General features: G+C 33.0%; 1 pseudogene across 1 annotated transcript; it reads right to left on the bottom strand.

Moving 5' to 3' along the window:
* Positions 1-7: 7 nt before the first annotated feature.
* Positions 8-9,494, bottom strand: LOC143531653 (potassium transporter 5-like; annotated as a pseudogene). Its single transcript, XR_013135055.1, has 7 exons — positions 9,258-9,494; positions 8,768-8,987; positions 8,221-8,466; positions 8,061-8,111; positions 7,429-7,468; positions 555-778; positions 8-489 (listed from the first exon to the last, which is right to left on the bottom strand). The product of XR_013135055.1 is annotated as a potassium transporter 5-like (transcript).
* Positions 9,495-15,026: the final 5,532 nt, after the last annotated feature.

Genomic DNA, 15,026 nt, shown 5'->3' with positions numbered 1-15,026 from the left:
GCCAATATTAGTGATTGAATAGATAGTAGGTTTTCATGAAAGAAAACTTGTAGATTAATTTCTTACCGTAAGCATGGCCGATGTTTTCGGTAGTTCTGAACGAAACAGTTACAAGAACACAACCAATCATAAGAAGATAATTCATTTCCGGTATGTAAACTTGCCCTTCATACTTATGTGATGTATGCAAGACTTGAACACGAGGAAAACACCCTAACGAAAGAGATTGTTTGATAATGGAAAACGTCCCGGATATCATAGCCTGACTTGCTATAATCGCAGCCATAACCGCCACCACAAACACTGGCCAGTACAACGCATCTGGAGCCGATTTGTAAAACGTGTCTGCCACTTGGTCCTGGTGTTTTCTTAGCCAAGATGCTTGACCGCTATACGCTGTGATTAGAGCCGGATAAACCACACAACCCATGCTTATTTGTATGGATTTCACAGTAAAATGTCCAAGATCAGCAAACATGGCCTCGGTTCCTGTTGCAATCAAACTGGATTAACAAAAACTGTAACAAAATCAAACAAGTACGACAAGTTTGTACCTGTAATTGCGAGAACAACTCCACCAAGCGAAATCCATCCGTCTTTACCATTTCGTTTGAAATAATCGATGATGTATTTAGGGTTTATGGCTTTAGCAACTGAAGGGTCGAACTTTATGAAATTGTACACACCAATTCCACCAATGAGTGAGAACCAGACGCAAATGATGGGGGCAAAACTGTAGCCAACTCTATCGGTTCCAAATCTTTGAACCATGAATAAAGTGTTAGAATAAATATATATTTTATATATATATTTTATATATGGCCCTTATAATTATTTATCTTATTATTGATCATTGACCTAAATAACCTTATGTTTATAACTGGTAAATCCTTGATGGACGGAATTACCCTTACTAACATTAATAGGGTTTCCCCTTGGGTGTATATATAGAGAGCTTATTAGAGAGGTTAATAACTAATGATGAATAATAACACCATAAGAATCATCCCCTACCTCTCTCTCTCAAATCGTGTTCATCAAGAACACCTAATCTCCATCCTAACCATACACCCTAAAGGGGAACTCGATCAGATTAAGAAGATGTCAATCTCAAACATCACTGGACTATCAGGTATTACATATTTCCTTGTTTACATTATATCATCGATTATAGAAACTGATCAACATGTGGTATCAGAGCATGATGTTGATTAATCAGTTTCTTCGATGTCCATAAAAACTGGAATTAAAATAGGAAACGAGTTTTTGATTAAAACCCTTATGTTTACGGTTTTGATCATCATCATAAAACTGATTGATCTGATGTTCGTATTACTTCTAACGAATTGTTAGGTCTGATTAAAACCTGTTCATTATAAAAACCTGATTATTTTCGAAATCTGTTTTACAAAACTTTCAGATTTCGATTCCAGTATTAAATCTGATAATATAATCGAAAACAGTTTCGTAAAATTCTTGAAACTGTTCTTGTTTTTTTCGAAGATGTTCTTGAAGAACATCATAATTTTCGAAAACTAACCTTAATTAGGATTAACTTGGGAAAATGAAATCTGTTAAAGAGATAATATTATCTCTAAGTTTAATTTCAAAATCTTTTAAATAAAATAAAAGATATAATTTTGAAATCTTATTAAAATTAGAGATAATCTAAAACTTTAAAGAAATAATATTATCTCTAAGTTTAATTTCAAAATCTTTAATATAAAATAAAAGATATAATTTTGAAATCTTATTAAAATTAGAGATAATCTAAAACTTTAAAGAGATAATATTATCTCTAAGTTTAATTTCAAAATCTTTTAAATAAGATAAAAGATATAATTTTGAAATCTTATTAAATTTTGAGATAATCTAAAACTTTATAACAGAATCTCCCAAATCCCTTAAAATTAGGAAAAGGTTATCAGGTTGATTATTCTTTTCGAATTCTGCCAATGTTGCGAATCAAGGCATCTATTCACAACAACTGGACTCTAATCGCAACAAATGAAATGTTGCGAAATCGCATGATGTTGCGAGAATTACATATTATCTTGCGAGTAACATGTTGCGAATGTCCACTAATTATGTTGCGATCAGAACCTAGCATCACAGAATGTTGCGAAGGGACATATGTTGCGAAAAGTCACTAATGTTGCGAACCTTAAGATGTTGCGAGTATTACTTAAGATGTTGCGACGAGCTAATTTTGCAAGATGTTGCGAGTATTACCTATTGATGTTGCGATCAGCCCATAAAATCACAGGATGTTGCGAGTACTCTTAATCGCAACAATTATGTTGCGAGTGCTTTAAATCGCAACAATGCTGATTACATCACAACAACTCCATTCGCAACATCTCTCATAACAACATCATTCGCAACATCTCTTATAAAACATCAATCGCAACATTACTTATGACTGCACTGTTCGCAACATCTAAAATCCCCTAACCAAATTTGCAACATCACTTCGAAGAAATCGCAACTTTACTTATATCTTACATGTTGCGAAATGATCAGAAACCCTTATATATAACCTAACTGATTAAGGGGCCCTGCTCCGTTAAATTACTTAACTTAAATAACACTTATAGTTCACTTCTGCCCAACGGTGATGTGTAACCTAATATTGTTATTTAAGTCTAATTAAGTATGTCACTTAAAAGTGTATGTCCTAACATTATCAGACATTCGCATGACTTTGGTTTTGCTTAACTTAAACAACACTTCATAATTTCACTTCTGCCCATGGTGATGTGGTAGCTTAACAAAGTTGTTTTAGTCTAACTAAGCATAGTCATCTAAAAGATGAGTATCCTAAAATTGCTAGATACTCAAATGACATTAACTTTGCCTTAAATACCTTAAATGTCTCAATTCTGCCCAACGGTGATTTGTTACATTTATGTATTGCAAACTTACCTTGTGCATAACAACTTGATTGTTCCAATTCTGCCCAACGGTGATTTGTTACAATTATTTTCGCACAAGAATTTTATACTTAGATAATACATTTTCTGCCCAACGGTGATCTATTTTATTTAAGTATAATAAAATTAATTTTGGTGTTATACTTAAAATTATCACATCTTCATAATGATCCTTACATTAATGATCCTTCATTAATGATCCTAATTTCAGTCTGCCTTTTTAGATTACCCATAACATAAATCACTCTAAAATTCTTCTATAAAGTTTGAATCTCAAACCTAAATCATCCACTCTTATTACAAAACCTAAGAAGAGTTTTGCTTCTAAAAGGGTCTTATAAAATTTGCCCTTTTGAGTCTTGATTATCCTTAAAGACTTGAAATTCTTACTGCTCATTCTGATAAAAGTATTACAGAAAAACACTTGAGCATAATCAGTGGGATAAATAAATATGTCTCTTATGATAATCAAGAACTCCTTACATGATTCCTATCAGGTGAGCAATTACGGATTCTAAAATTCCTAAGACTAACGTTTTTTTTTTTTTTCTATGGAAATAATAGAATCAAAACAATTCCTAAGATGCATGCAAAACACTCTAATTCTAAATAAAAAGGTTAATTGGCATTTGTGAATACATCCTAATATTTAATTCCATGACCCATAAACTGAGAGCTTATACATGGAACTTAATGAAGTCTTTTCAGTGTATTACTTTTCCACCAGTACAATTAGATGCCTTAAGAATCAACTATAACACTCAGAAGTACTAAAGGAAACTGAGTGTGTTGCTAGCAATATATGTACAGGAAAAGGAATGCCTAAAATTGAAAATCAAATGTTATTCACCTTATTACCACTAAACCTTAAAAGAGGATAGTTCTAAAGTCTTGAAACAAAATACAAGTCACTGCTTCCAGCTCTAAGTTCTCAAAGGGAAAGTCTCACTGCAAAATCATGCCATTAGACTAGGCACGAGCAAAGAGACTATCCATACCTCAAGGGAACAGTTGGCTAAGAAAGGTAGTTACCAATTAATGATATTTAACTCCACTAATATTAATATCCCTATTAACACATGTTAGTTGAGTTTAGTTTTATACGTTTCCTTATCAGAAATCGATAATAATTAAGATGAGAGTCAGTGACTCATTTAATGTTAAGGTTGTAAGAACCATAAAAGCTGTTTTGTATTAAGCTTTATGATACCTTAAACATTCTAGAGTTTACTCAGAATTTAGTATCAATACTAAAGCTACATTTTGACAGTTATAAGGTTTTAAATGACCAAAACAAAGTCACTACTAACTAAAACTATCATATTATCGGTCGTTATTATCTGAATAGAAACCTTATAAGATAAAACTAAGCGATGCTACAAATTTCACAACCTTTTGTTATCATAGAAATGAGAATTTAACAAAAGATAAATGAGACTTACGTACTTCATCCATTAAGACCAAAATTTTCATGAGAAATCATGACTCGGTTGACAAAGGATGAATTGCCATTAAATCTCATTCTTAGTGATTTGAAAGCATGTGTTAAATGCCCTAAATATAAACTGGATAAAGGGAGTAAGTGAGGTCCACCATAAGTTAAAATTCACTGCTATTAGTGGAGCTTAGAAGAATATCAACTTGTATCTAATCTGTTTCCTACTTGACAAGTTCTTTAAAGAAATCAATTCATATATACTTATCAGTATTCCTTCTAAATATGTCCTTAAAATTTCTTATGAAATATGGACAATAAGGAAATCAAGTCTAAACTGTATGAAAGTTTCCTATGACATGAATCGCCAAAACTTGTATGGAGTTTTAGAGGCCTAAAAGATCAGTGGGAGCACTGAGTGTCCTTATATGCAAGAGATGGGGGAGAAACAACTTAATCTACCTCATAAAACATCCCTTGTATAAGACACTGCTCCATTATATCTTGTCTCCTTAACATTTAATGCTACTCCTAACAAATTTTGTTGGATACCTAAATATGGGAAAACTTAGATTTCTTACCAAGACTAATTAATATAATCCTCAATTAGAATTTATTGGTCTTCTGATGTTGACCCTAAGCATGCTGAATTCTTACATATTTCTAAGGTCAGTAGGAGCAGTAAAAGTCCTTATCATAACTTGGCTAAGTACAAGACGCGGGGGGGAGAGATTGTCGCTTACTTTAACTCCGATTACACCTCTTGTACACCATACTGCACCAACTCTTACATACTTAGAAACTAATATTGCTCCTAATATACCTGAAAATATGAAACTCCTTATAAACCCAATAATCAACTCAGGAGGTCATCTAGGTCTCAAAGGCCTACTAACTTTGATGATTATGTATCCTACCTGACTAAAGATTAAATGGATTTTGGAAGGTTTAATGATCCTACCTCTTCTAATTAAACCATTAGTATCAATCAATCTTCTAAAATAGTATAACGTTTGGGATTTGGTTGAATTACCTAAAAGGTAGTCATTACTAAACTAAATCTGAATGAATAACGTTAATACACTAAAGGTATGATTGATTGATAAAGGTATACTCAAGAGGGAATAAATTATCAAAGAACCTAGTTCCTTGTCTTACAAAAGGTTACATTGAGGATCATCACTGTTCTAGTAGCTTATAATAATTTAGAGCTACATTACATGAACATTAAAACAACTTTCCCTAACACTGGCCTACATGTTCGTAAAATAACCTGTAAGTTCTAAACTGAAGGTTAAGAACACTTAGTTTGTAAGTCAATAAAATCCATGTATGGGTTGATGCAAGAATCAATAATGAAATCATAATGCAACTCTCTTCATCAAGAACTAAGTGGATTGATTTACCTACCTCAAGATGAGTGGGAGCAACTAATGTAAACTTGTCCTTATATAGATGACATTCTTTTGACAAGTATATGTTACATGAGTCAAAGTATTGTTAACGCATATCTTGACCTAATCAATCTCGGAGATACCTCTTATTTAATAGTTATCAAAATACACCTAGATAGACTCATTAGTTTTATATGTTTTACATGAAACGGGTCCTTACACTTGTAATATACAATATTGCTCTCCTTTAGAGGCTAATAGGATAAATGAGATTATTTCCTTATGCATCATTAATTAGATGCCTTAAGAAGGTTCAAATCTATACTCGTTTAGATATTGGTCACATTGCTAAACACTAGACTAATTATTTCTATTGTGAAGCATCTGATAAAATATCACAATATCTCTAAGAAACGAGACACAATAATTTAAAGAAGAAGAAGTGAAAACTAAAAAAAAAAAAACGGTTGACTACTAATATTCTAACTTTGTCAACTTCTGGGTATATCCTTATGTCAGCAGACATTACTATCTCATGAAGGAGTCCTAACTAACTGATAACAACGACCTAAGTTATAATGACATAATATGTTGCTGATCATAACGCAACGTGTCACTAAATGTTGTTGGAAAACTTTATCAATTGACTCATAATTTATTAACTTCATATAAATCCAATATTGAAGACTTATTGTGATAAAGTCAGCTACCCTTATTTCTTGAACAGTAACAGTTCAAGCGGAGCTGCATTAGAATTCGATACAAGTCTAAATTATTGTTCGCTTATGACTTAAGAACAAATAGAGGAAACTAAACTTTTGTATCGAATGCATTCATGATATGCTTATGGATCCACTAATTAAAGGTCTGTCACCCATAAGTCTCCTAAATGGCCAATAATAGAGACGGGTTTTACCAATGACCAAGCGCAACTGCGTATCGTACTATGAATGATTAAGTATTAATTTTTCCTCATACGTTGAAAATTTGTTGTGTCTCTAAATACGTTCATGCATGCCTAAAGACGTATAGACACTAATTATACAAATCAACGGTAAGGGCTTATTTGTCAATTTGATCCTAAAGTTAGGTTTTAAATTTGAGTTGTAGTATGATTAATGGGGGTCCTGAGTCGAATATTGATTCAACGACTGTATTTCTCTGCTGCAATTTGGGTTTAGAACTAAAATGAGTATTAACCTCTGATCAGACTAATCTAATGCTCATAATAAATAATTACTAGGCCAAGTGGGAGAATGTTAGAATAAATATATATTTTATATATATATTTTATATATGGCCCTTATAATTATTTATCTTATTATTGATCATTGACCTAAATAACCTTATGTTTATAACTGGTAAATCCTTGATGGACGGAATTACCCTTACTAACATTAATAGGGTTTCCCCTTGGGTGTATATATAGAGAGCTTATTAGAGAGGTTAATAACTAATGATGAATAATAACACCATAAGAATCATCCCCTACCTCTCTCTCTCAAATCGTGTTCATCAAGAACACCTAATCTCCATCCTAACCATACACCCTAAAGGGGAACTCGATCAGATTAAGAAGATGTCAATCTCAAACATCACTGGACTATCAGGTATTACATATTTCCTTGTTTACATTATATCATCGATTATAGAAACTGATCAACATAAAGTTATCAAGATTATTACTGATATAATGACGATCCTTCCTGCATCAGTGCATTTCCAAATTAATTGTTAAAAAATAATTCAAATAGAAAGAATAATGGGTTGATTGAAAAAAAAATAATGAAGGATAAGACCGTGTATAGTGGGCGTTAACCTGAACGTCAAACCTATTTTAATAAATACTTTTATTTTTTCATTTTATCCATTTTGCTAAAACCAATCTTAGACCCAAAGCAAGGTGTTTTATCATCTCCATGGTTTTGGATCATAACGTTCAAAGTTTTATCATCTTATAGCTATTAGATGTAATTTAAACTTGATGCGACATAATCACATAAATACTAATTATATATTAAGCATTAAGAGATAAATGATGGATATTGATATATATTTATCATTTCATAATAAGGATCAAATAATCATGCAGAACACTATACATTTATTATTATGCCTTTGGTAGTAACTGGATTATCATATTTAAACACACCCACCACTCATTCCAAAATATGTATGTTCTGCTTTTTATTTTTGTTTTTTTGTTTAGTTTAGAAACATCTTTCAAAAGTAGAACTATATAATAATTTAATATTAAAAAAAACATGTTATGTTAACATGTTCAAATTTAAATGTTACCTTCTGTCATCGCATCAGTTGCCTCCTTCAGTCCCGATACCGCAGATAATACTATATAGAAAAGTTAACATATTAAAAACGCTACAATACATCGACGTTGGAACATGAAAATAACTTTTTTCAAAAAAATAAATAAGAATAAAGGGGTAAAAGCAATCACCAGAGATGGAAGGAGTCAGGATGCCATCACCAATGACCATGGAAGTCCCGAGCATGGCAGCAAACAAAAGAGCAAACTTGGCAAAGTTGCTATGTTCGAGAGTTTTCTTAAGCTTTGTAGATATTGTGTTTTGTTTGCCCGGCAACTCAAGTTGATAATTCGAGACCTCTCTGTCCTCTAGTTGCTCGCTCGGTATCAAACCTACCTTTGCATACTACAGTTTCGAGTATAATGCAAATGTACCTCCTGTTACCCAAGAAAAACACACTATAAGTATCATTATCTAGGGACTCATGACATGTGTTTTAGAAATGTTACCCAATCAACTATCATGGATCAAATTATTTGTGAATTCAAATATATATAAAGCTGTTTCTTTTCTCTGATTATTTATCATCATAGATTTAGAAAATTCAACAAGGTTTTAATTAAATAAATATATTAAATAAATCAAATTAGCTATAAACAAAATAAACATTCTTTAATGAATAACCATTCTTCCCAATTTAACAAATAAACAAAAGCAACAAGGGGAAAAAATGCTTACCATCGCCATTATCATTAGAACGTAAGACGATTATAACGTATTTAAGTACTGGAATTATAGTGATCGTGTAAAAGATGAGTGATAGAACGCCCAAGATATCATCTGGGTGTTTGATCCCGTTAGTAAAAGTACTTGAATACACATACAACGGTGATGTCCCGATGTCACCATAAACTACTCCGATACTTTGAAAAGCAAGTCTAAGTATCACTCCCCAATCCTTCAAACAAAATCATATTACAAAATAATTAGTGACTAACTACTAAACGTCACAAAATTATAGATATTAATTAATCAGGCCACATACAATATTAATTATTAGTGATGTTAATAATTTTTAATTTGATTTTTGTTTTGTTACATTAATCGGTCTCCTGGTATAGGGAAAGGTTTGCTATCATTTCACTATCCTCAGACCCTACCACACCATTTCATTATATTTCTACTAGGTATGTTTGTTTGCATTAATATACGGTGAGTATGCACTAACCTTTGTGTTGTGATGACCATGGTGGCCACGAATTTTAGCGGACTCAATATCTAAGGAATCATGACGCTTCAAGCCAGCTGGGAGTTGGCTTTCGGGAAGCACGTGATCAGAGAATTGTTCGGAATGGATTTGTTCACTGTTTTCATCTTCTTCGATGTTGGCAACGCTTGAGTTTCGTTTGCTGCCGCTAGGGGTGGAGACGTTGGAGAATCGCTTGCTACCCCCGGTGGAAGACATGGTGGCGTTAGATAGGGTTATGGAGACACCGGAAGATGGGAAAATCCGTAGAAATGGTGGTCGTTATATAGAGATGATAGTTGACTAGTTGTACGATGGTACTAGGTTCTTTTTTAATAGAAGAAAATTAAAAAAATAAATAAATTGATTAATGTAGTTCATTTGCACAAGGTTTCAAAAAGTAAACGATCATAAAATATTAGTTAACTTTAAATGTCAATATTTCCTACAGTTCGAAAATGGATATGAAATTTATTATATTGCCTCCCATGTTCCACCATTTTCTGTCTATATGATTAACAAAGTTTAAATCTACTTATAAAAACACACACACACACAAAACTAACCTAGTGTCCATACACTATAAGGATGTATGGATTGCCACAATGTTTTATGTTTTATGTATCACCTCTTAATTTCGGATGCACGAACTGGTCTAAAAATATAGATCCTTGTATTTTAACACAGAAAATTCATAGATAGATGATAATATATGAGCAGTTACAATTTTGAATTGTGTCCGCACTCTTTTTTTATTAAACATGGTAAGTAGACCCAACTTGTTCAGTAATTGATTCTAAAATAACAATGCACCAACACAAAATGAGACTGGAGCTTGATTATCTTGTTAATGACTCACAACCATGGTTGTGATTATAATAACTCTTTTTAAATTTCTATCTATAAAACTTAAGAAAAAGACCTTGCTTACGGGTGTGCATAGACTAGTTCTTAAAGATCATATATATATATATATATATATATATATATATATATATATATATATATATATATATATATATATTATGCTAATCATACGAATTAAAGTTTTAAATTTAATTGATTACCCTATCAATTAATTTGTCAACGTTTATGTCCTTGTTTCAACTCTACTTTCCTTTCATTCATCTTTTTAATGCTATACAAACCATAAATTATAATAAAATATAATGTCTACATATTTTGAACTTTGTGCACCATTCATATAATCATATTATCATACTCCACTTTAAATTAACATTAGATAGCATTCTTTCACGGTTAAACTAGTTTAAAAAAAAAAAAATCCTATTTTCGTAAAAACCATGCATAGGCAAGAAACAACCGTGTTTTTAACAATAAATCTATCTCGACTCATAATCTTGTGGAAGAAATCAAGCTTCATGGCTTAACTTTGAGTTAAAAGTAGATCGAAATTTCCGACTTTGATATGGTCCCTGCAATTTTGATGTTTCCTTTGTTTAGTTCATAGCTCAGGTAGTCTTGTAACTTGGGCTTCCCTATGATCATCTTGTTCGTAGGGTTTCATTTTGTTGATTAAGAGGTTGTTTGGTTCATTCAGATCTGAATGAGTCAGATTTGAATGAGTCTCTGTCTCATTCAGCAACAACAATAAGTCTGAATGATTCAGACCTAATTTTAACCATTCAGATGTTTTTATGTTTGTAACCAAATAATCTAAAGTCTGAAGCCCCTAAATATTCTCCGTTTAAAAATAATAGTAAATAAAATCCTTAATTTGAGATATGATAACGGAAAATTAAGTCATAAGATGCACAAGGTGCCAACTTTAGTGAGCCTACATTCTACAAACAAATATCATTGGATGTTATTATTATTACTTTTTTAACACCAAATTTATTTTCTTCAAAATCCCTTTTATTTAATCTTGCACTTGTATGGATTTGAACTCATTACCATCATTATAAAATGTTAAACATCATTTCACTAGACTATTAGGTCATTATCATTGGATGTTATCAGCTATTTAATTCTATTTTTGGACGTTCAATAAAATTTTTATTTTAACTCATATATTTATTTTAAGTTTAATTATTTTATTTTATATAAAAAAGTAACATTTCAAATATAATATAGTTTTGTAAATGTCATGGTTGTTCATGAAACGAGCCAAGCCTAACAACTTGGACTTGGTTTGTTTACAACCGAGCTAAGAATTGAGCTGATACTCGGTTTGAGTTTCAATTGAGCCCGCTAGAATCAGCTTGGTTAGGCTCATTGTTGGGTTCGGTTTAAGTTTAATTTGGTTTCCTATTCAAAGAGAGGGATACCCTTTGGTTATCGCAAAGCCAAGTGAGTTTTCTACTCATTTGGTATGAAACTATAAGACCATGCCAGTGTGGTCTGTAGCTGGATCAAGAAATACGATATAGGTATTTATACAAACCTATTATTATAGGTTAACATTATATTCATTCACGAATGTTTTCAAACGAACCATCGACGGTACAGGTGAATATGTTAAACATTTACAGACAGTCAAAATAGACTTATACTCTATAAGAGAAACAGGTTGTTTGTCTTAAAGAGTCATTCAAAAGTTTACATGAGATTACGTGATGTCTAAAAATGTTATAATACAAAATAGAAAATAAAAGCAACTCACACTAATTACGCGTGCCTGGATCCAAGCATAACTGGCCCAGCAAATTTGCTAATGTCAGTCATAAGGGCTAGTTGCTCGAAGAATCCTTGAATTGTGTGTATGACAGTGATACAAATCCCGGAAATAAGAGACGTTTTCACTGAGCTTGTACATAAAACTATATTTGTATTGTAACAATGGTTTAAAAAGATTTCAGAGTCAAAGTGTTAAGCGTTTCACCAACATATCGCTAATGTATTTTTCTCTCACATTTCTGGTGACTAATTTATTATGCATATACAAGGATTAAGAGTCATGGACAGACTTAGATGTTCGCTACACGAGGAGGACTTAATTTTAAATATTAAAATCCTTATAAAATAAGAAATGTGAATATTTTGTAAACACTCAAGTATTTAATCCCCAAGAGATTAAGAATGTAAATTAATATATAAACTCGCACTCTTATATATTTACAAAACATGTACCAACGTGTTTCACATTTCTAGACCCTAAGTCGGGGCATGACACAGTGGTCGAGTAGCGGTGGTTCGTGACGGTGGTTGGAGGTGGTAGGTGGTGATGGCGGGAGTCGAGCGGTGTAGGTGGTTAGTGGTTGGGGTAGCGGTGGTGGTGGGTGGTGGTGATGGTCGTTGATCGGTGGAGGTATTGATGGGTGGTGGCATTGGTGGTGGGAGCTAGGGTGGTAGGGTGAAAAATGAGATAGAATGAAAAGGAAACAAGAGGTATATGAAATGAATTTGAAATGTTATAGAGTGAATAAAATGAACAATGTAATATGTTATTCTATTCTATTAACCAAGTAAACGATATTTCTTTCTTTTCTTTGCAATGATCTATTCCATTTCGTTTCTCATTCATGTATATCAAACACTAGTACACTACCTTAAGGTTAAATTTACTTTTTAACAAACCCTATATTACTATAAATCTATTTAACAATTGTTATAATTATTATATACTATTTATATAATTCTAGCTCGATTGAGTAGCGAGTTAAGACGTCGCAACGCACATGCGTAGTTCAACGATTTAACTATAATATTTGTTCGGTTTAATAGTATCACTACAACGCGCTTCACCTTTTTTCATAAGATTTTGGATATTGCCAAAGTCTATGCCATAGCGTGTGAGTTTACCTAGAAGATTTTGCCTTTTCTTTATTTCAATAAACTTTCAAACACAATAAACTTTTTCACATTTTAACACGTGAAATTTGTATTTGTTTTTATTGAATTTGTCGGGAATGCGTGGGTAGTGAAATACTAGTGAATACTTAAATTTACCATAACTATATTTCGAATAAACTTTTAATATATTACGTGATATATGTACAAATGTACTTTTATGTCTTTTTCTGAACCGTACATATTAATTTATACATGTCCCCACGTCATGTTTATACTTTATAATTTATAAACCATTACATAGTAAAACATTATCATTAGGGACACTTAGCATAAATTGAACATAAAATAATCGTAATTATTGTATATGTCATCGGATTGCCATTAATTGGCCTTTAATTGATTCATGCGTTGTTATAGGATTAGGCTAAGGGTAGTGGGGCTTGGTTGAGTCCCAAGTGATTCAATATATTTGCTCCACGCAAGCGTTGATGTAGCACATGATCAAGCCCCTCAACCAAGCCCCAGAAGGTGTAGTGGTCCATATGATCAGAGGCTTAATTGATTTTTTTTATTTATTATTTTTTTTGTTATATACACAAATATAAATTAAAATACTTCATTAAAACATAAATAAAAAGGAAAATCAAAAGAAAAATAAAAAGGGAAATAAAAAAATACATATAAATAGCGCTTTTATTTTTGTGTTGCCAATTCCTTCCGAATTCGTTCTTTTTCTTCCTCCATTAGCGCTTGGTCGTATGGAGGTAGGTGGCTAAAGTCTTTGGCTAGAAAAGCCAAACTCTTGAAACAGTTTCTTTTGTGTCGAGTTTCACCAATCGAGAGAAGGCCACTTGACAATTACTTAATTTCTTTTTTATAGTCGCCATCAACAACCGTTTTTTCCCCCGATCCCTACCCGGAGGGCGGCTACAACTTTGGTCTTTCAAATGACCTTCGGACAAGTTTAGGTCGAAGTCAATTTGATTCTCCGACCCGCTCGAAGAGACGTATGTGTCGGACGCACTAGTTTTTATACGTTTTGCCCCATCGGCCACGTCCTCCGCACGTAGTTCAATCCATTTCGAGCACTTTCTTAACACCTCCCACAAGTAGCCCTCGTCAAACGTCTTCACCACCCCGTACCTCCGCAACACCTCTTGTTTCCATTCATCACAAGTGAATCGATAAACCACGAGATCATCGGACCCACTCGGCCGCATTCGGTTTGCATTGCGATTATGTATGTTGGTAAACAATCCTACATATTTTCGAGTATCGGTCCACCGACCCGATATCATATTATCGGTACGAGCCCTACTCCCCACTTGATCATAAAAGCATTCCCGAACCTTGGCCCAAAAAACTCGAGCTTTTTGAAAGTCGGCTACAAAATAAATAACAAAAAATGTAATAAGTACACACAAAACTTAAAAGATATATTAAACAATAAAATTCATGAAATAATTTACCCGCGTTCCGATCTTGGGATATTTCAATCCAAGCTTTCGCCAACGCAAGCTTCTCTTCTTTAGACCACGGAGTAGACTTCCGCTTCTCCGGTGCCGAAGGACCATCCGCTTCGCCGGTCTTCTTCCCCTTCTTTTTGTGGGATCGTTTTGCCGGCTTCTCCGGTGCCGGCTCCTCCGGTGCCGGCTCCGGTTGTGTTTCCGGGACCGAATAATCGGGTTGTGACATCCCAATGAACTCTTGAAACGAATTGTCATCCATGTAGTTACATTCCTCGGGAAATTGAGTATCGTTGATGTTGCCCCAACCCGACATGGTTTGTAACTTGATAGATTCTTAAATTATTAGAGAGAAATGTAATGAGAATGGTGTGTTATTGTTATAAAATGGGGTAGTTATTTATAATATGTTATTTGTAAAAAAAAAGAATTTAAAATAGCCCACAGCTATTTTTTTGAAAACCAAAATAGTCCAACGGCTCTTTCTTCCCGCGGTCACAGCCATGCCGGACCACCGCGCCCCCAATCA

The sequence above is a fragment of the Bidens hawaiensis genome, unplaced genomic scaffold, assembly GCF_021521415.1.
Source record: "Bidens hawaiensis isolate Kalapana, Puna unplaced genomic scaffold, B.hawaiensis_p1.1 tig00009196_1, whole genome shotgun sequence".
Taxonomy (NCBI): domain Eukaryota; kingdom Viridiplantae; phylum Streptophyta; class Magnoliopsida; order Asterales; family Asteraceae; genus Bidens; species Bidens hawaiensis.
Note: the sequence above shows the minus strand (reverse complement) of the source record. Positions and strands in the feature narration are given on the sequence as shown.